Genomic DNA, 26,968 nt, shown 5'->3' on the forward strand with positions numbered 1-26,968 from the left:
TATTACGGACCACCATGCGCTTTTCTGGCTCTCCTCACTCAAGGACCCCACGGGACGTCTTGGTTGCTGGGCGCTGCGCTTACAATAGTACACTTTTTCCGTATCCTATAAATCTGGACAACTTCACAAGGATGCCGACTGCTTGTTCCGTTACGCAGTCGATCCCCCTGACACGAATGAAGATGGACAAGAGGCCCTCGTTCTTTCAATTAGCGACTTCACCGACATAGCTGCTGAACAACGCCGCGACCCCTCTTTGCGTGCGATTATTATTGGTCTGCACTCTCCCCACCCTGACCACTCCTTACAACTGTTCGCTCTTGACAACGACATCTTGCACCGCTACAACGCCCGCCCTGATGATGCTGAGCTTTTACTCGTTGTTCCTGGGCATCTTCGCTCAGACGTTTTGGCCCAGCTCCATGCTGACCCCTCCGCTGGACACCTAGGAGTGTCACGCACGTATGACCGCAATCACCGCCGATTTTTTTTTGGCCTAGCCTCTACCGTTCTGTGCGACAGTACGTTGTGGCATGCGACCTCTGCCAGCGCCGGGAGACACCTGCTCTGGGAGCTGGTGGTACTCTCCAGCCCATTGAAGTACCAGATGAGCCATTTTTTTCGTGTCGGCCTCGATCTTCTAAAACCTTTGCCCGTGTCGGCCACCGGTAATAAGTGGATTGCTATTGCTGCTGACTACGCAACGCGGTATGCCGTTACACGCGCCCTCCCCACCAGCTGCGCTACTGATGTAGCCGATTTCCTTCTTCATAGCATCATTCTGCGTCATGGTGCTCCTCGACAGTTGATCACCGACCACGGCAGCTGTTTTCTATCTAAAGTAGTCGACGAGCTCCTGCGATCCTGCTCTACCCAACACAAGTTCACTACAGCGTACCATCCGCAACCCAACGGCCTCACGGAATGCCTCAACCGTACCTTGACGAGTATGTTAGTGATATACGTCTCCAAGGATCACAAAGATTGCGACATCCACTTACCTTTCGTTACCTTCGCATACAACAGTTCACGTCATGATACAGCTGGATTTTCACCTTTTTACCTACTGTTAGGTTATGACCCGCCTTTGCCCATGGACACCATGCTCCAATCTGACGCCCCCTCATCGACTGCTTATGCTCGTGATGCCCTGGCCCGAGATGACATCGCCCGCCAATTCGCCCGGTATCATTTATGTGCCTCGCAGCTTAACCAAAAGAGTGCTTACGATCGCCGGCACCGTGATGCACAGTACTCTCCGGGGTCGCTCGTCTTGCTGTCGTTACCATCACGTCGTGTTGGTCTCTGCGAAAAACTGATGTCCCGTTACGTTGGCCCCTATCGTGTCATACGCAAGGTCACCAGCGTGACCTATGAGATAGATCCAATCCATACCACGTCAGTACCAGCTTCAGTCCCGACCGATATAGTGCGCGTCTCACGGCTTAAACCATACTACTCACGCCTCGAGAATTGATCGCACCGGGATGGTGCTTCTGCCGTTGGCGGGTAATATCAAGGGCTAAGTAGATGCCTGGGGATGGCGACGACTAAGTGCTGAACGTGAGCGTGCTCGGACTGCAGCAGCGTTGTACGCATTTGCTCGCCAGTATATTCGCCAGTACGCATTTGCTTGCCAGTGTAAACTTTATTCCCCGCAACAATATTGCGCTTAGTAGATATAATCCTTCAGTGTGCACTCATATGAATTCGAGGTGAGATGAGGCTATAGATGGCAGCGCCGTTTCCGCGCAAGTGTGAATAGGTGGTCGGTAGTGCGTATAAAAATATACGCAGGTGCGCTTCGTTGCGTGTGGTCTGAGCCGATTGTCGGTCGCAGAAAAAATGCGTTGACTGCAGTTTACTGCCAATATCTACGTTCTTCTCTACTGAATCGGTGCAATACGCCTATGCAACAATAACAATATTCGCGAGTAAAGTGCATTCTGATTTTCATAGAGCTTCTCGCCCCGAGTGACTGTCTTCAGTCTTTCGCACTAAATTACGCCTTTGCTGTGTTGTTTGTACGTGATTAGCTTCTGTTCCGCCTGTACAAACTGCTGTAGTGGGACTAAAGTATTTATTTACATTCTTGTCGTCTGCATATTACTAAAAGAGAAAAAGAGAGGTCGTAGAAAGCTTCACATCTGTGCGATTAGTTCACTACAACTGTTCGCACCTTATATGTATATGGCTTTTTCTCTCTCATTATGTTCGAAATGAAATGTGGGACAGTTCGTAAGTCCAGCAGGAAAGCTTAGTGGCGGAGGGTGCTTTGCGGTACAGTGTGTACACGTACGCATATTTTCTTCCGCCAGTAAAAATGTAAAAATAATATATAAAAGTTCAGCAGAAAGTTTTCATTAATGAATTACGTGCAATATTTGATTGATTGGTATGTGGGGTTTAACGTCCCAAAAGAATTACGTGCACGACAGTTCTACAACAAAGGCCTGGTTATTGGGACCTGCAGTTTTTCTTTTCAGAAAAAAAAAATGACTACTGCTTCTGTCGGTCACTTGCAATGCCATACAATCTTTGAAAATAATGTAGAAAAAACATAATATTTCCAATGATATATACAAAATTATGTGTAATGCATGCTGTCTGACTTATTTTGAACATCTGTGCCCTTTAAAACGTTCATAAATTAAAGCACACGGTTGCTTATGGTAACTGTTTTAAGTACAATTTAGGTACCAATGTGTCGCACTTTACGCGATAGTATTATTTCTATTCAGGATCAGCACGGCCAAATAAACACAAGGAAGGTTCCTCGCATGACCGATTAACTACAGTGCCGTAGTTGTACGCCTACCAACAGCGCGAAAGTGCATGACCTAGGGCCTATTTTTACAACCGAGTCGCTATAAAAGGCTGCATTCACACACCATTTAACAGTCCTTATGTTTGGGAGGATGCCAACAGCATTTTACGGTGTGTTCAAAAAAGAAAGTGGCGCTCAATTTGAAACTATTATTTTTTACTTGAAAGATTACCCACAGCGCCATCTTAGGAGGCACAGTGCCTCCTAAGATGGCAATTGCGGAAATTGCGGTAGTGCCTCCAAGACAATTACGGAGGCACAGTGCCTCATAGAATAAAACCAGAGTTTTGCGGCTAACAAAATCAGCTGGTAACATATTCCATCAGACAATGGCTTGCGGAAGAAATAATGCTTAAAAATATTCGTTCTGGGGTTGTATGGCCGTACATTTATCTTTTGGGTTGATGATGAGAAGAATGATAATGTGCTGGTTTTAACTATTCAAAGGAGTATTGCCTGTGTTCTTGTTATTTATTGAATAAAAAGTTTTAACTTGGAATACGTCTTCGCTCTTGTAAGTATTGCAAATTAAGTTCTCTTCTCATGCATTCAGAGCTTTCAGGTCGATCATATTTTCACAGAACAAATCTTGCTGCTATCGATTGAATTCGCTCTAGTGCGTGAATGTGTACTTTGTGAAACGGATCCCACAGCACAGGCGCATTCCAGTTTATTCTGGTCAATGAGGGGTAGAACGAAAATAAACAGTACTCTGTAAAGTTGCCCTCGTCGAGCTTATTATATGTATTTGCAGCCGAGAAAGACCAAATGCTTTCGTACACTCTTTCATGCATACCTTGAAGCATTTACACTTGCGCTAATATGACCACACAAACTAACCTTTGAGAACATGCGTCACGTACGTACATATAGAAACACAACGGGACTAGCAGACAAAGCAAATAGCAATCCACACTTCATCGTTCCGGCCAGTTGCCGTCAGGTGGCGACACTGCTCGATTTCATGGTCAATAGCACCAATGATTTCATGTGTTTATAAGCTCTGGGAAGTGCTTCCATGTGGATAATATAATATGGATGGGAAGAAGACCTCAGTATATTCACCACTAAGTTTAAGTACTTCTGTAATGTTATCCCTCTGCCTGTCCGTCCTTCAGCACTCTACTTCAATTTTTCTACTGTGTAACTTTTTTTATTACTGTGTTCAGTCGAATAGGTTTTTTTAAAATGCAATGGTGTACTACGCAAATGACATATCATCTATTCAACTTTCCTCATATAACAATCAAAGGTTTTTGCAATTTATTTGTAGGTATAGCTTCCATTTACTCATCTTTTTTCCAGGTGTCTATACCATTGTTTAGCCATACAAGGGTACTGGTATGCACTAACATAAAAGCTGGTGGCTTGAAACTATTTTGTTAGTTGAAGTAGCATTGTGCTTATTACCATTGTTACTATACACAGACAAGCTGTCAAAAGTCCATAAAAATGCATTGCAAATTTTTGAACTGTGTGAAGGTAAATGTTCTTAAGATTTTTATTGTGGTCCCTGTTTCATGGTAATGAAACATAATTGGGGCCAGTAGCACGACATACATGAAAGGCAGTGGAGCATCACCTCACATAGTTTGCGTGCAGTGTTTGCCCAGCGGTGAACTACACTTTTTCAAGCAAACTAACAGACAGCTGTATGAGAACAGTGCTGATCTGTAAACTTCGAAGACCATTTAAGGAATGTGTATGGAAAATGAACAAGATTTACAGCTGTGTTTAGAAACACTGTTTGCACCAAGGAGCCTTGTAGCTTAGAATTGTAATATTCATGTATTTTCTACAATTTCCTTGCACTGTGTCGATTTTTCAGCCCAGGTGTCCTAACATGGCTTGTTACTGTGTTGTGAATGAGCCGAGTTATGTAAATAAACAGAATAGTATTGCAGACATGTACCAAATAGGGATGCACAGCCCTTTTTTTAGCATGGCATTGTGAGGGGCTTCCTTCTTGTGTTTCTTATAAAATAAGCTTGTCACTGGGCAGTACCAGACACTTCGTCTCAAGATTTTCAATATGGTACGAGAAATGCCAAGTTCGGACATAACTCTGGTGGGGAATTTCTCTCGCAAGTTACTCTCTTTACGGCTAATATATTTAGAGATAGTGTATAAGAATTGTCGTTTATAGCCGTTCATCTCATTATTTACACCTCACTGTATGTATGTATGTATGTATGTATGTATGTATGTATGTATGTATGTATGTATGTATGTATGTATGTATGTATGTATGTATGTATGTATGTATGTATGTATGTATGTATGTATGTATGTATGTATGTATGTATGTATGTATGTATGTATGTATGTATGTATGTATGCATGCATGCATGCATGTATGTATGTATGTATGTATGTATGTATGTATGTATGTATGTATGTATGTATGTATGTATGTATGTATGTATGTATGTATGTATGTATGTATGTATGTATGTATGTATGTATGTATGTATGTATGTATGTATGTATGTATGTATGTATGTATGTATGTATGTATGTATGTATGCATGCATGTATGTATGTATGTATGTATGTATGTATGTATGTATGTGTATGTATGTATGTATGTATGTATGTATTATTTAAATGAAAGCCGTTTATCGTTGAGAGTAAGCTTGCTAATGATATGGCTGAATTTTTTCTAGTTCTCGGTCATCTGAGCCTTTAGAGTTTTGAATTTTTTCTTCTGCACAAAAATAAATTTAACAATACACAAAACATGTGCTTGTGAAGAAGTTGTTTCATTTGATAATTCACAGTTATAAGCCAGAAGTTGGGTAAAATGGAACCAATCAGCAATGATTTGTTCATATTACAGCCTCTGTGCATTGCATTTTGCTTCTACACATTGCGTGGTCCAATATGTCGATATCAACTAATCAAATTTCGTCAGAATAAACAAGCTATCACTCGTGGCTGTATATGTGCGTAATATTTGTGCGTATACTATTACCTCTTGGAAATAACTATTAAGGGCGCAAACCAAGTAAAGCTGAACACACAAATTTCGTCCATGCACCTGTCATCTGTACTGGAACTGTTGTTGATAAATAATAAACTTCATGTTAAAAATATATAGTAGTAAACAAAAGCAGAGTATCTCTCTATGACGCAAGTCAATTTTGCATTCTACTGTTCCATTTTAGATAATCGGGGGCCCTCTCAGCAGAACTCGATTGGCTGCTATAGTTCTTTGTAACCTTTCACAGCGGCATTACACTGATGCGTACAAAATGACAGGTAGCTATAGAGAAGACGCAAACTAATCACTATGTGTCTTCCTTACCAGTTCCTGCTATTTTGCCTTGCTGCATGAAATGATTCCCACCAAATTAGCATGAAAACGTTTCCCGACAGAGGAAGTCAACCGTGTCGCCAGAAATTTGCTAGCTGCACGTCTAGTTTTTCTTCAAAACCTCGTGATGACTGACCCCTGGTAGAATATCCAGACACGTGAAAAGTAATATACCAGCTCTATTATCGGTATTTCGCACTGGGCACTCTTGCGATAACAGAGGATGGAAGGAGAAAAAGTATCAACCCTTAATTCTGTTATTCATGAGGCAGCATGGCACAGTGCTTTTAGGTCGAAAGGAGTGTGAAAGAAGAGAGCGCAAAAGCCGCCTTCTCAAGAAATGAGTACCTGCCGCAACGCATATTCTCAAGCCAGGCAACCTATTAAAAACAATTGGCCACCTATTTGCATGTTTCACTGAGAACGTCGTCGAAAGACGCCAGTCTTGCGAGTGGAGAGAGATGACAAAACGTTTATTTGATGTTCTGTGCGAGAAAATCGGTGAATTGTATTATGGAAGCGCTGCGTTAGAGAATCTCGATTCCTGCAGCGAAGGCGAATGAGCGCATCGAGGCACGTCAGACATCAGTGCTACTGGCAGTTATCTTTGAAAACGAAGGAAAGTGTGCGCGCCTGTCTTGGAGGCGATAAGTTGTAGAACGCAAAGCGATGAGCCGGTGTCATCACCATATTGTCTTAACAAAGCGTTGGAAGCACTTTTGTTTTTGAGCATCGCGTTGAACTGTCAGCGCAGCGCGATAAACGCTTCGGTCTTCAGAATTACTTATGTACACCTTCTCTAGTATAAAGGCACACAAACAATTGACGTGTTTTTACGGTGCCTCAGGCATGCGAAATAATTATTTTTTACGAACGATTGCGCAAGTATGAACGCGAAAATTTGAGCAGTATCGGTGGGCACTGCGGATAGGTTTGGCCATTCGGAGTATCGATTGGTGCCATTTGGGCTATCGTTATGGTGAACAACCAGATAAGCGTACAGACAGACAGATAGACCGAAATTTTCGCGTCGATGTACCCCTAGAGAGACGATTGTCTCTAAACGTGCTAGGTAACACTGCAAATTGAACCCAGTACCTCCTAGATTGTAGTTGAACGTTTTAACTTCTCCTCCACTGCTGCATTGCTTGAGATGACAGCGTGCCACTGCAGCAAGCGTTTAGCCGTCTATATATCGTTACGTTATTATATCGTGCTTTACTCGAATGACGCCAAATTCAAAACGTCCAGTGAAACTTGGTTGATGATTGATTGATTTGTGGGATTTAACGTCTCAAAACCACCATATGATTATGAGAGATTCCGTAGTAGAGGGCTCCGGAAATTTCGACCACCTGGTGTTCTTTAACGTGCACCCAAATCTGAGTACACGGACCTACAACATTTCCGCCTCCATCGAAAATGCAGTCGCCACAGCCACCTGCGGCTCAGCAGCCGAGTACCTTAGCCACTAGACCATCGTGGCGAGGCCAGTGAAACTTGGTCAAAACAGAAAAAAGAGGATCGAAGTGTGTTCGCTGAGAGTTACTAGAAGCTAGAAACCACCAAGTGTGGCTGTATAACCGTGCACTATTTATCTTGTACATCACAGTAAATGTTGAGATAGCTGGTTCTAACCTAGCCTACCTTCTTATTTTTCGCCAAATAGAAATAAATCAAATAAGAATATATCGGCGTATGACAACGCCAGTCAACTATCCTGAACTCACTGTAACTAGTTTAACTTTCAGTAAATGAATACTCAGTTTTCTTCCATTGTCCTTATTTATTGAACATTTAGCTCATCAACTCACAGTTCTCCTAATTTGCGTTGATCCTAACATCAAAAGACAATCACACCTAATCTCCGTTTTTCTGTGGCTGTCACTTCCATAAAACGCGTACTCCGCTTGTTCAAGTCCTACAAGCATCCAACGCTGTTTTGTGGAAGCTTTTAATGGCGTCTGCTAGGTCAGAAAATCGTCTTTAATATCTATCAGTTCGATTTAAGGCTTTCGCGGAGACGATACGAGAGTGTCTCTCTCTCTCCCTGTTTTTGTCCACTTCGCGTGTACGGTAATGTCTCTTGACTCCAAAACTCGTATGCATGTCCCTTGCTTTATGTTTGCTCACGCTAATACCACTGGACGAAATAACTGCGCCGTGTTTTGTGAAAACCTGTAGCACTGAAACACCTTTCGGCAAGTCGCCCTCGCTTTACGTAGACACGTATCTAAGCGTAAGGGTATACATGTTTGGCTTTATCAAAATGCAGCGATGCATAAAACCTTTTCATTTCATTAATTTCATTTATTACTGCTGTTCTATATTTCTGCTGAAATCATCCGCAGGCACAAAGGCAGCACCTGTTTCTCGAAATAGGATTGTTATAATACAAAAATGCAATCTTTTTTTATCAAGCTACAAAACACCCTTATCTTACCACTACAACGTGATTGATTATGCTGGATTAGTTTAGTAACTGCGCCACTTCATTAAAATGTAGGTTAACTGGTTTCGTTAAATGGGGAACAGATTTGTGCCCCATCTTCAAATATTGCATGCATCCATTTTTGCATGGTTTCATTGATGTGGTGCACCTGGAGCGGTTTTGCTTGTACTTGGTGAGATAGCGTACGGATTATTGCTAAAGGCCATCGAGCAATTACTTTTTCAGCTATGGTCATTGATGGAACGAGAGCACTTAGCTTTGCGCAGGACACCAACACGTCTACTACAACGCAGCATGGCGTAAGCACTGTAGCAGACGCTCGCGGAACTGGAAGCTGAGATGCAGCAAATTATTAGCAATAATCATATACTCTCGGTGCTAGATGCTTTGCGGGCTACCTTGCTATCGTCGGCACACAATTCTTTTTTTTTGTCGTTTCATCAGCTTTCGTGTGTCCTCCTCGTTATTTTATGTACCGAGTAAGTCAAATTCATACCATTGCTATCGCAATTCCTCGAGATAAAAAAAGGTTCAACTAAGATGATGCGTAGCCCAGAGAAAGCTTCGTGAATACGGCCCCTGGCCGGTGACCGATAAATCATCGCATTGCGCCTAAAAATACACCTCCTTTAAATATTTCATAAGTACGTACGTGAAACAAGGTCATTATGAATAACACTGTAAACATCTGCATTCATGTCAAAGAGACTGAATAATCATATTTCATTCACAGGCATGTACAGTAAAATATACATCTTGAATTCATCTGCACTTCTTCGTGTCATCCGCATGTGGGACAGCCTCCCAAAGAAAATCGTAGTTGAACGCAATCGCGCGAAATCATGGAACCTTCTAATCACCCATTTCCAGGATGAACTGCTGAATTTATTGATATTAAGATAAGCACTTACGCGTTTATTCACTACAAGTGTCTCGCTTTTTTCTCATATTTTAATTTTTTTGAAAGTTTGATTACTAATATTCCATTCAGTTCTGTCGTGTATTCTCGAGCTATGTTTTCTTTTGAATACAAGAAAATCTTTTCGCAAACTCTGTTTACTTTTTTACCTTGTTTTATGTCATTATCTACCATGTACACTGATCTGCTTTTCATTGCCATTCTATTCCTGTTAAATTACTATTGTTTTTTCATTGTTAATACTATTGAAACTTGTATACTAATTGACAATTATTTTATGTTATTTTTGTATGCAAATTGTTGAAATTTATGCACCTATTTATTTTATGATTCTCTTGCCCTGTTGGGTTTGTAAGGTATTGTGAATAAATAAGTAAATAAATAAATAAAGATTGCAGAACAAGACCATCGCTACGAAAAAAATGAAACAGCTGTGATTAAAACCAGGATTTCTCTCTCAATTGGTTATACACAACCAATAAAATTGAGAGTGAAGGCAAGAGAAGTATAGCCTATTGTATTTTCGCATTGGAGTGTAGTGCAGTGTTTACGACCTCAATAGAAAGCATTTAAAATAGGTTGCAAAGCACACAAAAAAGACAGACAGATAGACAGACAGACACATGGATAGACACATGGATAGATAGATAGATAGATAGATAGATAGATAGATAGATAGATAGATAGATAGATAGATAGATAGATAGATAGATAGATAATTTTCGTTTGCTTTCCCAATAAGGGCTTCGTATTATAATCACTGATATTCCCCAGTTCAAGAACGCGGGGTCATTGGAGTGGTGCTTGACTGAACATTAACCTTGATGGGGCGTACAGTTTATATGACATCAGCAGCGCCGTCCCCACTGTGCCAAAGCGGTGCTGGAGACTTCAAGGTGGAGCCACTGCGGTAAGGTAGGTAAACAACAGGGTGAGGCCTGGTGAAGCACGTGGCTTGAAGTTGAAGAAGAGAACACGAGAAAACTCGTAGCTTACCAACGCGTCCCCAAACTGTGTGCGTGGAGACATCGAAGGAAAATAGGCAGGCGCCTTTCTCTACCGGATGGGAGCATTGGATTATGAGGGGGGAGGGAACTTTTGGGATGGATCCGTGTCAGGCCCGGCACGCCGACGCTCCATTTGCATACAAAGTGGAAATGCGCTCCCTACGCCTCGGCGAACTGCGAGCTTCAAGCGGAATGGCCCATAGTGTGCGTCTCCCCTACTCCAAATCCACGTATAGTGGTCTTCCATTTTGCATCCGACTCTACCTTCAGATCACGTTCAGGACCCACTGCACAGATTCCGATTTCACGTTTCTGCCTCATCCCTGTATAGCAGGGGCCTGCTCTCTCGGCTATAGGGCTACTTTTTTCTATTTTTAGAACGTTCGTCTGGGCTGCTTCTTAAGAGCTTTTGGCACCCTCGTAAACAGTGACAACGAATGCGACAGGATGCATTGGTGTGTTCAACTTTTGTTTCAATGTCACTACACCCCCCAGTTTAAACTGAATCACTCTTATTTTATCTCTACATTGGTACATAAAATTCCAATGGTATTCGTTTACTCCATTGTGGCTGAACCTGGCCTTCACTTTTGTTTAGGTCTTGTGTTTCTCACCCACATTGCAACTTCATGCCTTGAAGTTCTTTTGTTTACCTAAATTGTCGCATCACAAACAGCTGGAATCCACGAGTAGCTCGCCATGCAGTGAAAGATGTTGTGGAGTTCTTTCGTGTTAGGGTCAATAGAAATCTTGTTGATCACGAAATACCAGTAGTGAAAACAAAAGCAGACATTTTTTTTTCAAGTTTTTTTGCCATTGATAAATTTGTCATTTTCACCCCCACGCGGCAGCATTGATACACTCAAAGAAGCACCATGATGCATTTTTTTTCTGTCGGCCGACCACTTCTCGTTTCGTTGACCCCGTATCTACGCATCCCTAACGGGAGCCAGATTTCTCAGGGTGAGGCATCAATATTTTCTTTTAATTGGCAATGTATATAGATTGTCGCGCTGCCAAGCGAAATTCGGGGGCTCATTTGTGAGACTGGTGAGTAAGCAGGCGCTAAGAAATGAACGCTAATCGATTTGCATGTTTCGTGCATCAGTGAATTAACCAAATCATCCGTGAGGTGAAAAATCTGATTTGGTCTTGCGGGGCGTAAAGGCTTCGTAGAGAAAAATGTGGCAACTCGATTTCGACCATAAACCGTAGAGTACACTTTATACCTTCAAGAGCTTTTTAGTAACCAAGTAGTTAAATAAATCTTATCGTCAGACCTTTGCAGTTGAAACCCACCTTGTTTTACGTGCGTATGACATTCGTCAATGCTTTTGTAGTGCATGAATCTCATAACATTCATTACACGCAAAAAGTCGCGTAGGCTCGTGATTTTCTCTCAAAAACATGGCCGATGTTGCGCCACTTGTTTTTGTGCGTTTGTTGATAGATAGCAACACGCTGCAAGCAATTGACTTGTGAATGGGTTTCAGAACAAAATGTAGCCTACTCTGAGCCAGTTAAACGAGGTCAGTGACGTGATGTTTGTGTTGTCTATAGTGTTGTAAAAGTTGTTAGACGAAGGGAATCGCGCATGTTTATTTCAGCAGGGACTTTGAAGGAAGCGACTTGATTAGGAGGCTTTTCTGCTGCACTTAGGTGGTTGCCAACGCACCGAGAGTAACAGCGACGATAAAATATCAGCGGCTAATTCACAAGGAGCGAGTTGCCCTTTACCCCCCTCACGTGTTAATGTTTCCTCACGCTGTTAAGCCACATTTATTGCATTTATAGTACAAAATCCTTCAGCGAGGTCGAAATAAAAGCATAGTTTTTTTGTGCATTGCTTGTAGCTCAAATACAGTGAATAATATGGAGCGCCGCGCACCACCCACATGCTCGAGCTCAACCAGTGAAGTGAAATGGTTAAAGCGATGAAACGTGTAGTTACAACTACAATCCACGCCTCTCTGTAACTTCTCCACCACTTCACTGGGGCCTCCCGAACGATGTGGTTGTCCAAAAAATTTTCGCAGTTTCGACGTTGTGCAAAGCGTACGTGTGTTGTCCATTTATGTGGTGTACCAAGCAGAACGTCCTGCTGCAATAAGCAGAGTGATCTTGTGTGTGAGACGCGATATTCCATCGACACTTGTGGCTACATCAAAAACAGATGCGCCGGAATTCGTTAGATGCAAGGTGAAGTTTGGTAACGTTACTGTAACTGTAGTTAGTGTTTACGTGCACCCTCAAGCAAACGTTTCATACGCAGAATTGGCTGCAGTGTGTAGATCTGACCATGATCCCATAATTATATGTGGTGATTTTAACGCACACCATGAATTGTGGGGTAGTGAGCGTAGTAGTGTAAGGGGATCTGCTATAGTAAAGATATGCCAAGATTATGGTTACACTATACTAAATGATGGTTCTCCGACGTTTCTACGGGGGCATAACTACTGCAGCGTACTAGACATTACTGTGTGCTCCTCTGAATTAGCGGCTGGAGCAGACTGGGCTGCAGACGCTGACACAAGAGGCAGTGAACACTTGCCAGTATTCATATATCACCCAAAGTTGAAGAAAACGAAAAATAACCGCACAAAAAGAATTACAAATTGGGCAATCTTCCGAGAACTACAGAGACAAAATCTTGAACCTTGTTCTGATGCAGAAACGTATGCATCGAAGATAAAAAATTTTCTAACAAAAGGAACTCGTGCAGTACCCGTTCCAGATGGGTATTCGGGTGTTGACGCTGAGTATGAGAGGCTTCGGGCAATACGACGCCGATCTGAAAGAAGATATCGCAGGTCGGGTAATTTAGAAGATTTCAAGGTTGCACAGAAAGTACATTCTGCAATGCGTAACCAACTGCAGAAGCTTTCAACCAAGAGGTGGCAAGATTTATGTGCCTCACTTTCTCCATATACCTCGGCGCCTCAACTGTCGAACATGGTACGCGCCCTCCGACAGCCAGTAGTCCACTCGAGACCACTACAGGCTCTAGCGCTGTCTCGAGGAGTTAGCGAACGTGTGATTGCCGAAGAATTTTTTGATCTTATACTGAGAAATGGAGAGACCGCCCAAACTAGCGAATATAAATCCTCAGCAGAATCAGCTTCGGCGGTTGTAACAAAGTTCTCTGCGATCAGTTCATCAGATCTGGATGGCAGCTTCACACCAGAGGAGCTCCAATATGTGCTGTCTTCAGTAAAACGAACAAGTTCACCAGGAACAGATAGAGTTACATACGCTGCTCTTGCTAATTTGTGCAAAAAAGGAAAATTACACCTGTTGGACATCTATAATAAAAGTTGGCAAGAAGAAAAAGTTCCAGAAAGTTGGAAGATATCAAAAGTAGTACCGTTGCTTAAGCCAGGGAAGAGCCCTATGCAGTTGGACTCGTTTAGGCCAGTTAGGTTGACAATTTGTTTTTCAAAAGTGATTGAAAAAATGATCAATGAACAAATTTTATGGTGGCAAGACATAAAAAATCTACTGCCAGAAAGCATAGCCGGCTTCAGAAGAGGTAGATGCACAATTGACTGCATTCTGGATTTGGTCACAGATGTGGAAAACCAACGAACGCAAAAAAAACATCACTGTCGCTGTATTCCTTGATGTCCACCGAGCATACGACACAGTGAGCCACGTTCACGTTCTGGAAGGCCTGGCGTTACAGGGATTCAAGAGCAAGATACTGCGTTGGATCGCTGACTTCCTGAAGCACCGGAAAATTTTTGTAGTTACGCAGGAGGGTCCAACGTCAGAGCATGTCGTCAACCAAGGAGTGCCACAGGACAGCGTGCTAAGCCCTACTCTCTTTAATGCAGTCATGGCGCAGCTCCCGTATAACCTTCAACCTAACATCAGATGTTCAGTATATGCTGATGATATAAGTATATGGACGTCTGGTCCATCTTTTTTGAATGTACAACAAACTCTACAAGAAAGATTGGATTATGCGGACAATTTTCTAAAAAAAAAGAGGTATGGCGCTGAGTCTGGCTAAAACAGCCATACTTCCGTTTACATTAAAAAGACCTGGAAATTTCCAGATTATTCTGCAAAATCAGCGTATTCGAATGGTTAAAACTGATAAATTCTTGGGAGTAATTTTAGACCGGAGGCTAACATGGTCGCCTCATGTACAGTCCCTGGAACAAAAAGTGAATCAGGCCATTCAAATCCTCCGGCATCTCTGCGGGGCCAAATGTGGTGGTACTACAGAGTCGTTATTAGCCCTACACGTTGCCTGGATACGCCCCATTGTAACTTACTCACTGACTCTGCTGCACGGACTCCCAGCCTCCACCGAAAGGAAACTTCACTTGTTATTGGCAAGGAGCTTGAGGGTATGTCTGGGTTTACCACGGTCAACTTCCAGTGCTTTAGTGTATGCGGAGGCTCGAGAGCCACCTTTGGCAGTACTCCGAACTAAAGAAACATCTCGAAACTTATTTAGAATTTTCACGCAACATGAAACTCATTTTTTAACTGGCGCACTAACGCAAAGGACGGCAACGAGACTGCAGGATACTACATTATCACTTCAAGCAGTACTACCAGAATTTAAACAATGGAAACCTTCAAAACCACTTTGGACGTTGCCATTTCTCAACGTTATCCGTGAAATAGACAGCATAGAAAAAAAAGCAGACATGGCACCTCTAGTAGCGGCACAGTTGGTACTTCATCAGCTTCATGTAATGCATAATGAAAAAACGAAGATATATACAGACGGGTCATGCACAGAAGAAGCGTCAGTCTGTGCGGTCTTTATACCCGAAATTCAGAAAAAGAAGATGTACAAATTATCGCACAAATCTTCATCGACGACAGCAGAACTGGTGGCTATCTTTGAAGCAGCTAAGCTTATCTGCGGGAATCCCGAGCCAAAAAAATAGGTGATATGCACTGATAGCAAACCTGCTCTTCAGCTAATCAGAAATGTGAGATCACCTTACAAAAATGGTGAAATAGCACAATGTATCGCAGAAACTGTGGAATATGCCTCATCGCAGGGTCACAACATCGTATTCCAATGGATACCCAGCCACATTGGAATAAAGGGAAATGAAGATGCTGATAGTCTCGCAAAGAAAGCATTGAAGGAAGGACGCCATTGCACAATCCCTCTGTCTGGGGCGGATATTCGACATTTTATATCGCAAGGAGCTAACGATTGTTCGATGGAGAAGTGGTTTGAGAGCCCTAAATCAAAGGAAACGATACTTTATGAAGTCGATTCACACAGAAAATTTTCCATAGCGACAGACCTCCCACGACACCTAAAGACATTGATCCACCGACTTAGATTGGAAATAGCATACACAAACAGCTTCCTGCACAAGATACATCGATCCAACTCAGCGGAATGCCATTGTGGTCATGCAGAAGAAAATGTTCGCCATATTCTTTTGGAGTGCGTTAAATACGCGAATGATAAAGAAAAATTAAAAAACAAATTAGCAAGTTTGTACAGACAGCCCCTCAGAATAAAGAAACTACTTGGACCATGGCCTGAGATGCATCTCCAGAAAAAGGCAATAATCTTCCTGACAGACTTTTTAGTGGAGACCGGACTGGACAAGCGCCTATGACTGACAGCCAGAGATGGGTGTTATGTAAAAGGTGGTCATGTATGTACTGACCCTGGAGTAGTAAGGTGTGCGTGTAAGTAGTTTATGACTGTGTGGACTGCGTGAAGAAAACTGTGTATTGGCATGTTATTTGAACTGGTTTCAGTGTGCTAATATTTGTTTTTTTTTCTTTTTTCTTTTCCGTATTGTTAATTTTTAGGTACCGTTCTGTATTATTATTTTATTTTTCGCTGCAGAACATTGTGACATGAAGTAGCCGAGGCAATAGGCACCTCAACCTCTCCACAGCAAAACAGTTAAAACAGAACAGAACAGAACGTACGTGTGTACTCTTTTCGATTTGGTTCTTTCGATCGCGCTGATGGAACCTGCAACACCCGAGTGCAGTGAATTGCGCGCGGCTCGAGTGTGAGCATGGCTTTGACACAAGTGCTCCGTAATGGTCAGTTAAATGCGTTTGTCTGCCTGTCAAAAACATAAAAATTGAGAAATCATTCCGGGTGCAAAACACTGAGGTGGCGGTATCTTCAAGTCTACCGAAACAGTGCAATTACTTTTTGTTCAACAACACTCTGAAACAATGTCTGAGTGTACCGAAGAACTTCTCGGCAAATTGGGGCCGGAGTACTTTTGCAATTGAAAAAAAAAACACAAACTCCGTTTCATGGACGCTTTGTAAATTTATTTTCAGTATCGCCACACACAGCGCGCTTCCGTTTTGTATTTAACAGATAGATGACTCGCACGTAATCTATTTCTTTCTAAACACGGTAACTCTGTTATCCTCAACACAGCATGACTCGCACACTAGAAATACAGCATTTCCGTTATTTGAATACCCCAGAAAGGGGTTGCCTTAAAACAGGCTGCTCGTAAGCTATTTGTTATTGAATAAAACACAGGCTTTCAAATCCCTGTCACCTTAGAGAAAAAATTTAGGCACAATGCGAAGCAGAGAAAGAGAGCAACGTGATGTTTTTTTTTCTATTGTTTAGTGGTGCTTAAAGGGGCCATGAAACGAAAATCAAAACTTCCCTGTTTCGATTTTTCCTGATTTCATAGGATTTAGACATACAAATTCCGAAATAATTCGGCACAATATCAATTGTGTAATTAAAGACGACTATTAAAGTCGCAATTTATTTGGGATTGCTAGTGATCATGCGCGACTATCGGTCGCTATAGGCACTAATATGTGATGTCAGTGAAACGTCACATGAAGGGAAGTTAAAGACACAGCGCTAGCGTTATGTTGCTCCTAAGTTATATTTTATATAAACCTAAGAAAGAAAAGAATTGATTAAGCGATTCTGGCGCTTTGAGTAGTATGCTGTGCAACTAAAATGAGTGATCTGCTGAGCAAGCATCCAACTTGCTGAATGCAGCCGCGCGGCAACTGCACCGGTCTGGTGGCCGCGGCCAATGGCAGCGCGGGAGCGTGACAAGGGGCGCCAATGGTAGGCGCCCATCGGAAGCTTTTTTTCACCGCTCCGATAGCCCCGATCGCCCTGGTATTTGTGCATATCGCCGTTGCCGAAGGCATGGAAAATGTTGGATACACTGTTTCTGATGGGAAATAACTGATGATTGAATGAATTGATGCTTGAAGCGTGCTATTTCAGCACACTTACGTTACCGAATTAACGACGAAATATCGAGCCGTGATAGAAGGCCCTTTCGCCGGTAAACAAACTGTAGCACCGGCCGTCTTGGTGAACCGGCCGGCTTCGTTGCTACTTTTGGTCATTAGCTCTAGGCCGTCGACAAAACCTCTTGCACGTATAAAGCATATTATGTAAGTGTACAAGTTTTTATCGCGTTGGCAAAAAGAAGCGCTCGACGTTAGAAAGCGGGCGGCGCTACCGAGGACGTCGGCCTTGCTGGGCTTACGCTGGGAGTCGAGATTGATTGAGTGCTGGGTCGATGTTTATCACTCACGAAGGTGTAGCTTTGTTAGCAATGTTATTAGGCAACGAACCCTGACTCTGTGAGGTTGTTTATTTTGTGCGAGGAAACGATGTCTTCCGAGCGTGCAAGCTGAGATGCCGTACGAGGGCATAGCCTGAGCGCTGATGGCTCGTTCGCCTCATGTGTCGTGAATTGTCGTAAGTTATGTGCGGCGTCGCACGCCGGATCAGACGCTGAATCGCACTATGCGTCTAGCGCTTAGTCCTCGCTATGTCAACCGTGTGCGTCATCAGACCGTGCTGCACGCACAACTTATCAAAGTGTAAACAACGTTCGTTCTCACAAACTGGTCAGCGAGCCGCTGCGCTGAGCGTTGCTTCGAGCTATCAACCACAATGTCCACCGAAAGTATGGGCTTGCAGAGTGGAAACTTGTGGTTGGGGCTTCCACAAGCGTGGGTTCTGCCACGCAGTCTCGATACGAGTGCTTGCAGGGTGTAGGCTTCTTCGCCATCGTCCCCGTTGCCGCTGCCGTATTCTTGAGCCGACTCCCCTTAAGCAGACGACGATGTAGTTGTGCAAAGTCGGATGGTGGGGATGGCGCCAAACACTATGATGCTACGAAGCACGGTCAAGTAAGGCTAAAAAACATCGCTGCGCCACCTTGTTTTGTCGACGACAGAGAAACTTTATTGGCTGTCTTAAATTGACGTCATCTGCACAGATGACGGGAACGTGAGCTCGGAAACCAAAATTGCGCTTTCTTATGTACTCATTGAGCACAGACGATCAAACGAGTTGAAGTATAGTAATAAATAGACTATCACAATTCTGAAAACACACCTTGTTGAAAATTTTTGCAGAACGTTTCACGACCCCTTTAGGCGTCCAAAAGTTTCCCGGAAGTGTGTGCACACTATTCCAGCAACAAGTTCTTCGAGGTACTCCATTCAAAATTTGTATTTCTCTTCACACATTTATGTCGTGTCAGAGTGGAAAACAAGTGGCTTCATTTAATTGGGTATTGCGAATTTGACTGCGCTGTTTTGTTTTTCCGTTAACTTAACGGAACGGTTCCACAGATCAAAAGGCACAGTTAGTCTTGGATGTAACTTAATTTGTAAAAATCAACAACAGCTTTTGGTTAAAATTGTGGACAGGTGTGGAACATGATACTGTGAAAAGGCTGGTGTTTCATAGGATAGTTTATGGTTTTTATGATTTTAAGGAATGGCGTTTCATCATATTCAATGTACACGCCAAGAATCTATGCAGTTCCGTGTCGCGTGGGTGTTTGTACGTTTGACATTGCTGTTTCAACTTACACAATAATGCTATCTGCATGCACTGTGTACACACCACTCCTGCTGGTGCAGGCTAAATACATAATGGCGAACCACTAAAAAAACATGGCATCATTTATTTGAACAAAAAAAACAGATGTTGTTAATAAACTTGTAACATTCTGAAGGTCCTCAGACTGCCACTTCAGCACTTTTTTTGCTCCTGAAAAGAATGTGTAAAATTAAAAAAAAGTAATCAGAAAATTTCCGTTGAGCAACAACGTACATACTCGTGATTCTTGGAATATGTATACAGTCCTTGCTGCGCACATTGCCACGATTCCACACACCAGGGGAAGTCTGCTACAGGCATTCCCGACTGGCTCTGATTACGTTCACAGTCATCAGCATCATTTCGAGAAATTTTTGTTCCTATCATAGGGAGAATATAGCGCTTGAAAAACGTGAAACAGCACATGCCATAGACCATCATTGTATTTGCTTGTGTGAAGTGACCGGTGCAAGAAACATGGCAGTGCAGAAAGAACACGACCTAACAAGCAGTGCGAGCTACCATTTTGTTTGCTTGTGTTTTGTTACTTGTCGCATTAATTCCGTGTGCATATGCAATATATGAATCTTTGGCCCCACGTAGATGAGTTAGCGACCTTGGTGCTTGTGTACAAAGGCAACTAGATGTCCAGCCGAACTTTGCAGGCTCAGGTACACTTTGATCTTTATTAGTGTATTTCACACTTCGCGGTCCCGACAACATCAGTGTACACAGCGGTCCTGTGCTAATTGGAAGATCGGAGCACGTCACGGCCGCTCCTCGCTGCCACTGGCTGTAAGCAGCTTTGTGCAAGCACTGTTTCATGTTTCACAGCCTTATTGACAGCTGCTTAAGTTTAACTATGGCCACCAAGGGTTTGTTAACGCGCACCCAAAATATAAATACATGAGACTTAAGCATTTCAACCTCCATTGAAAATGCGGCCACCACGGGTGGGGTTCCGCGAACGTCGGGTCAGAAGCTGAGCACCACAACCACTAGACCGACGCGGCGGGTAAATTCGGTTGCAGACAGACCACCGGTAGTCGTCTAAAATAGGGCAAACACGAATTCCAGGAGAGGAATGTCGCTCTGTTCATGCAAAACACGCTTCTTGTCAGTTTCTTTTTTGCAAATCGACTTCGCGTGGAACAAGGAAAAGCGTGTGATGGGCACTTATCGTCGATATCGAGCTTAATACTGGTTACTGATGTGACCAAGGAGCTGGGTACAGGCAACCACTGAGGCACTGAGGAAGGAGACAGCCTTGGAAGGCTTCTTGGTCACGCAAATAAAAGACGCTTAACTTATATATTTACACAGTGTTTACTAGACTAGGTGTACAGGCGCGCCTTTACACAGAATACACGAGAGCGCCAGTGAATGCCCGAGAAAGAGCGGACACACGCAGTGCTCCTTTCATAACCTCTGGTCCATGCATGCGCCCCTTGGCCGGCGCTGACTGCGCGTCAAAGCGACGCCGATGCGCGTTCCCTGCAGCGCACACAGACACCACCTGCGTTTATACAGGACGTGTAGCACGCTCGGACGGCACGCCTTCGAGCGTCCCTTGGAGGCCATGTCCCTGCTTTGCTGGTCATAACACAACGGGGGGCACTTCGCAAAAAACTCCCAAGCATTTCCCCGAGGGTGAACATGGTTAAGTGCGAATGCACGGGGTGATGCTATGAGGGGTATTTATTAATTCGCACTATTATATATAATAATCACACTATGGTGCCTTTATGGTGTAATGGTTCCTGGGAATCGCAATCTGATCACACGGGGGAGTTTACGTTAACTCACTGGCGAATGCCAACGGATTTTAACTTTACTCCCCCTCATAGCATCACCCCGTGCATTCGCACTTGACCATGTTTACCCTCGGGGAAATGCTTGGGAGTTTTATTACTGATGATGATGATTAAAGTGTAATTAATGAATTTAAGTGTTGTTTGTCATGAAGCATTTGTACACAGATACATAATATACGAAATATCATTTATTTACACTTCACGATTTTCGTACGATGCATTAAATGCACACATCGCGAGCGCGTCACACACACACAAACTACACTACAGATTAGCACCTATTCGTGTTATCGTTGTAGCTCACGGTTAGTACCAGCGCTTTGTGATCCGAAAAATGTACGGTGAGCGGATCCGGCTAGACGGAGTGGACCGTACAGTTCCTACTGAACGCCAAGTCTAAGAAGCCACCGTTGATCGTGGTCGGAACTCTCCCGCGCGGCACGTTCACTGGCTCGAATGGCTTCGGGAACGTCCACTCGCCGTTGACAATTGCGAGCGGCGTCTTGACGCCGGCCTTCATCGACCTTCTCTGCCTGACGCTTGCGTTGTCGTTCCGCTTCTTCGGCCGCGTTCGCGGCTCGATGCTGACGCCTCATCTCGGCCTCGCGAGCGCGCAGTTCACCATCCGCTGCACGCTTCGCCCGCTTGTCCTCGGCCTCGCGAGCGCGCAGTTCGGCATCCGCTGCACGCTTCGCCCGCTTGCACTCGGCCTCGCGAGCGCGCAGTTCGACATCCGCTGCACGCTTCGCCCGCTTACGTTCGGTCTCACGAGCCCTTCCCAGCACCCCCTTGTCTTCCAACGTCGGCGAAACCACCGCGGTACCGTCACCTCCAACGACGGGTGCAGTGCTGGCAATCGGTTGTACTGCATTTCGTTGTTGATGGTAACGTTGCCTCCGGGACATCCATCGCACGACCTGTTCTCGACGGGAGACTGAGAGAGAAGGCGGGCGCGCGAGAGAGAGGGGTGCTCGCGCAGTTGCAGCGAGCGAGGAGAGCGGAGGAACGAGCGAAGAGGGATATCAGCGTCGCGTCCGTGGCTTATTCGGTAGAGCGTCGGGCTGCGGCCCGCCAAGTCCTCTTTCTTTTGAAGATAGAGAGAAGACTGCGGACGCCGCCGTCGGCGGTGGATGGTTTGGGGTCGCTTATAAAGTGTATTCACACTTAAAACACATACAAGAATGCGCGTGTGCACGAACGGCAGACACAGCACCGCGGAAGGCGCACAGTGCTTGAACATATCGCTCCGTGAAGGTACGACAACGAGGGTAGAGAAGAGAATAAAGCGCCATGTTTGCCGCCGCGTAGAAAAGCTGCCTGGAAGAAGCTATTACAAAATCAGTGTTCAAAAAACTGGTCAGATTGTAAATTCATTGCAGGTACTTTTAAACGTACGGTGGCTAAAGCAAAGGCAGAGTATGATGAAAAGCATTTTGAATTTTTTTGGAAATCAAGTAACAAAATAGCTCTATTTGAATATCTGAGACATAAGAAACTAGTTCCTTAAGCAGGAAATCCTGAATCTCCTCAGGAATTGAAGCAGTCATTGGAAAGCACGCTCAAGGTTTCGAAAAGTGATTCTAGACTTATGCTTATCCCCCTTCAGTAATCTCACAATCAAGTAACAGTTTCACCGAAACATCGATAGAGGAAGTGGCAGAGGTTGTGGGAAACCTTCCGATTCCGGCTCTAGATCCGAATGAAGTCACTTCAGCGGTGCTGAAAATTTTATTCAATAAGTCATGGGAGGATGTACCTTATGTAATAAATTCTTCGATAACAGAAGCTTGCATTCCACCGGAATTGAAAATCACAAAACATTATATCTATTCTAAAAAAACAGGCGAAGGTTACATTTTAGACAATATTAGGCTAATTGCACTAACCTCCAATTTTGTCAAAGTAATAGAGAGTGTAGTGAATGTTCACATAATAAAATTTGTCTATAGATAAAGGGTTCTTCGCCCATGTCAATTTCGATTCAAACAGGGACGCTCCATATGGCAAGCGCATATCGACCGAGAGAGTCACATACATTTGGAGTTGCATCAAGGGCAGTACGCAGTTATAGTTACCACGGACATAACAAAAGCGTATGATAGCGTCGAACGTAGTTCATTAGTCAGTCGTCTGGGAGAAATCAATTTGCCGGATTATTTAGAAACGTGGATAACGGAATATTCAAGAAATAGAAAACTTAACTGTTGGAAAATGGTGCAGTACCGCAGGGCGCTGTTCTTTCTCCTGTACTATTCAATAGTTTAATAAGCTTGATCTCAGCAACGAGAAAGTTCAAACGCATGTATATGCTGACAATATCACGTTCTTTTCATCCGCTCATGACATTCACGCTTGCTATACAAACCTTCAAATGTACTTATCTGAAATAAAGCACTGGCTCGACGTCATTCATCTATCTCTAAACGTGAAAAAGCCTGCATTATTAGTATTTCCGACAAAAGACCCAGTATACATATCTCTCTCATACAAAACTGATACCAATCCACAAGTGCAAATTCATGATTACCATGTTTGGATGTGTCGTTTACCTTCCTCATCTATTCACGTCACGTGACACCACATTTAGTATATGTGGAGCAAGCGAAACGACTGCGAGCACGCTATGAGCGTGGTACGTTGTCATGTTCTTACATGACAGGTGTGTCAGGATTATCACTTTTGCACCAGTCGTATATTTTGTAATTCATTGACGTCACGTAACACCAAATTTGTTATATGTGAAGCTAGCAAAACGGCCACGAGCACATCATGAAGGGCCCAACATACTCCAATGTAGCGTTCACTTGCGCGCACGCTGGGCACAGCGACGCTACGTTAGCAAAACGTGAGCATTCTACACAGTCTGACGCCAGGCGTGACCAGCGTCCGTCGGTGTGGCCCGACGGCAACCAGCGCGAAATGCGTCATCCTGCACTTCGCGCCTATGCGTTACCCAGGCAACACTGCGTCTGCCTCTTTTCGTGATGGAGGGACGCCGTATGTGTTGAAACTCGCATGCGTCAAAGCAACGCAGCGCGGTGCGTGCCTGCGATAATGTGCCAGCACCGGCAACTGGCGTGGCATGACCGGCGTAACGCGACGAAATGAACGCCGACAAGCCCGCGCATCGAGTCACGTCGAAATGTATTGGCGCCTTGACTGTGGCATGTAGTCAAGTTCTCAGATGACACACTACTCATCATTATCATGTTTGCACCAGTCACATACCTTTGTCATTCATTGACGTCACGTAATACCAAATGCGGCATATGTAGAGCTAGCGAAACGGCCGGGAGCCAATCATCAGTGTGGCATGTTGTCATGTTCCTATATGACGCGCATGTCATGATTGCCATGTTTGGATGTGTCACTCACCTATGTCGTCTGTTGGCGTCGCGTCATACCGGGTTGGTACATGTGAAGCTAGCGAAACGGCCACGAGCACATCATGAGCCTAGCATGTGGTCTTGTTACTACATGACATGCATCTCATGTTTATCATGTTTCCACCAATAACATATCTTCTTCATCCATTCACATCACGCAATACCAAATTTGGTACAACTGAAGCAAGCGAAACGGCCGCTAGCGTGTCATGAGAGTGGCATGTAGTCAAGTGGTTACAAGACACGCATCTCATGATTTTCATATTAGGTTCTATTGCTTGTATTCGCCATGCAATCATGTCATACCATACCATTTTCGCAACAATCCATGTAAAGGAAACCATCCCAAGAGCTGCAGGACCATGATATATAAATCATGACATGCATGACATACATATCATGATTTTATTGTTATGACTAGTCAAATATGTTCTTCACACAGTCACGTTATGCCATATCAAGTTTGGTATCAATACCACTACCGAAATGGCCAGGAGACCTAAAGTCATAGGCGGCTTGATAAGATAGATAGATACATAGATAGATAGATAGATAGATAGATAGATAGATAGATAGCTAGATAGATAGATACGCTGAAAGTCGCCAAAGTTCGCGAAGAAATGCTAAGAAAAAACTGCGCAGAAGCTGATCACTTGTACCACCCGTGCCCATATCGCTGTCTTGGGCCTCGCGGCTTCTCTGCGTACTCGCCGCCAGCCCGTTACGGCCAGAGACCAGGCGACATCAAAAACTGCCTCTCCCAGCAGCATGCACCACAGTCGGCCGGGAGCGAGTCACGCTCGCCATCACCGAGGTGATTTTCATTAATGCCCCAGCACCGCACGAACTCCCAGCCCCCGCTCGGAAAACTAACCGAAGCGACCTCTGGGGCTGAGTCGATGAACGTCAAAGCTCTGAAGACCTCCTATTGACGCAAAATCGTACAGAAACTCGTCCGACATCACCTTCTGCTGCAAAGGATAGCCGGCTTTCACTCGACATAGCAGTGACAATTGATGGTTGTGTAGTCAATGCGTTAGTGGAAACCGGCGCAGACTATTCCATACTGAGCGGGAAACTGAAAACGCAGCTGAAGAAAGTCATCACGCTGTGGCATAACTCGCAGATTCGGACAGCTGGTGGCCACATCGTTACTCCACTGGGTGCCTGCACAACTAGAGTACAGATTCAAGGGTATACATTCGTAGCAAGCTGCCCTGTTCTACGCCAATGATCCCGTGACGTCATTCTGCGAGTTGACTTTCAGCAGGAGAATGGAGCTATCATTGATCTGCAAGAGCGCCGCGTCACGTTCTTAGCCCAGCGAGCAATCAACGTGCAGTATGACGGAAGGCGTGTCGACGTACTCCGTATTTCTGAACGGAGCGTGACGCTTCCTCCACGAGCAAGTGTTCTAGTCGGAGTAACATGCTGTGGTTTGGGCGATGGAGATGTGGTGGCTGAGAAAAATTTAGAACACCTTCTGCAGCAACGCGTCTGTGTAGCTAGAAATATAATACACCTTCATGATGGCCGATCTTAATCGCTCGTTACCAACTTTAGGAACGAGCACTGACACCTTTTCTGTGGCACTTCGTTAGCGTTTGCCCAAGAAGTAGTAAACGTCACCAACTGTCTCACGTCAGAACGAGTGCATACCGTAGAGATGTCAATGAGTGATATTGACATCAACCCTTACCTGTCCACTGATAACCAGACTGCGCTGTGAGCGCTCTTGTTCGAGTGTAGGTCATGCTTCGCAAGTTGCTCAAAGATCAGCCAGATGTTCATCACTCAACACAGGATCATCACGTACGAGGACGCACTCCCATTACACCAGCAGCCCTACCGCGTGTCGGCTAAAGAAAGTGAAGCGATACGTACTCAAGTCCACAAGATGCTTGACGATGACGTTATCGAGCCATACAACAGCCAGTGGTCATCTACAGTCGTGCTTGTCAAAAAGAAGGACGGGCCGCTACGCTTCTGCGTCGACTACCGAAAGCTCAACAACGTGACCAAAAAGGAGGTGTACCCGCTACCGCGTATCGACGATTTGCTGGACAGACTTCGTCGTGCCCTATATTCCACTTCTCTCGATCTCTAAAGCGGGTACTGGCAAATTGATCTAGATCAGCGAGACAGCGAGAAGACAGCCTTCGTGACTCCAGACGGCCTATGCCCATTACGAGTACTCCCTTTCGGCTTGTGTTCAGCGCCGGCAACTTTCCAGCGAATGATGCACACTGTCCTCACAGGGCTCAAGTGGCAAACTTGTCTTGTCTAGCTTAATGATGTTGTGGTCTTCTCTGCCAGTTCACCATGTTCACCACCTGTGCCTTCACCACCTGCCACTTTTACCACCTGCGCAGCATGCTGGAGGCTATTCAATCAGTGCG

The 26,968-nt window shown here is 44.3% G+C and overlaps 1 protein-coding gene across 1 annotated transcript in view; it reads left to right on the forward strand.

Annotated features, from left to right (window-relative positions):
* The window catches only part of LOC119180588 (uncharacterized), a 495,071-nt gene that overhangs the window by 70,478 nt on the left and 397,625 nt on the right, over positions 1-26,968 (forward strand). The gene's annotated exons all lie outside the window — the stretch shown is intronic.

The sequence above is a fragment of the Rhipicephalus microplus genome, unplaced genomic scaffold (genome assembly GCF_043290135.1).
Source record: "Rhipicephalus microplus isolate Deutch F79 unplaced genomic scaffold, USDA_Rmic scaffold_14, whole genome shotgun sequence".
NCBI classification, from domain to species: domain Eukaryota; kingdom Metazoa; phylum Arthropoda; class Arachnida; order Ixodida; family Ixodidae; genus Rhipicephalus; species Rhipicephalus microplus.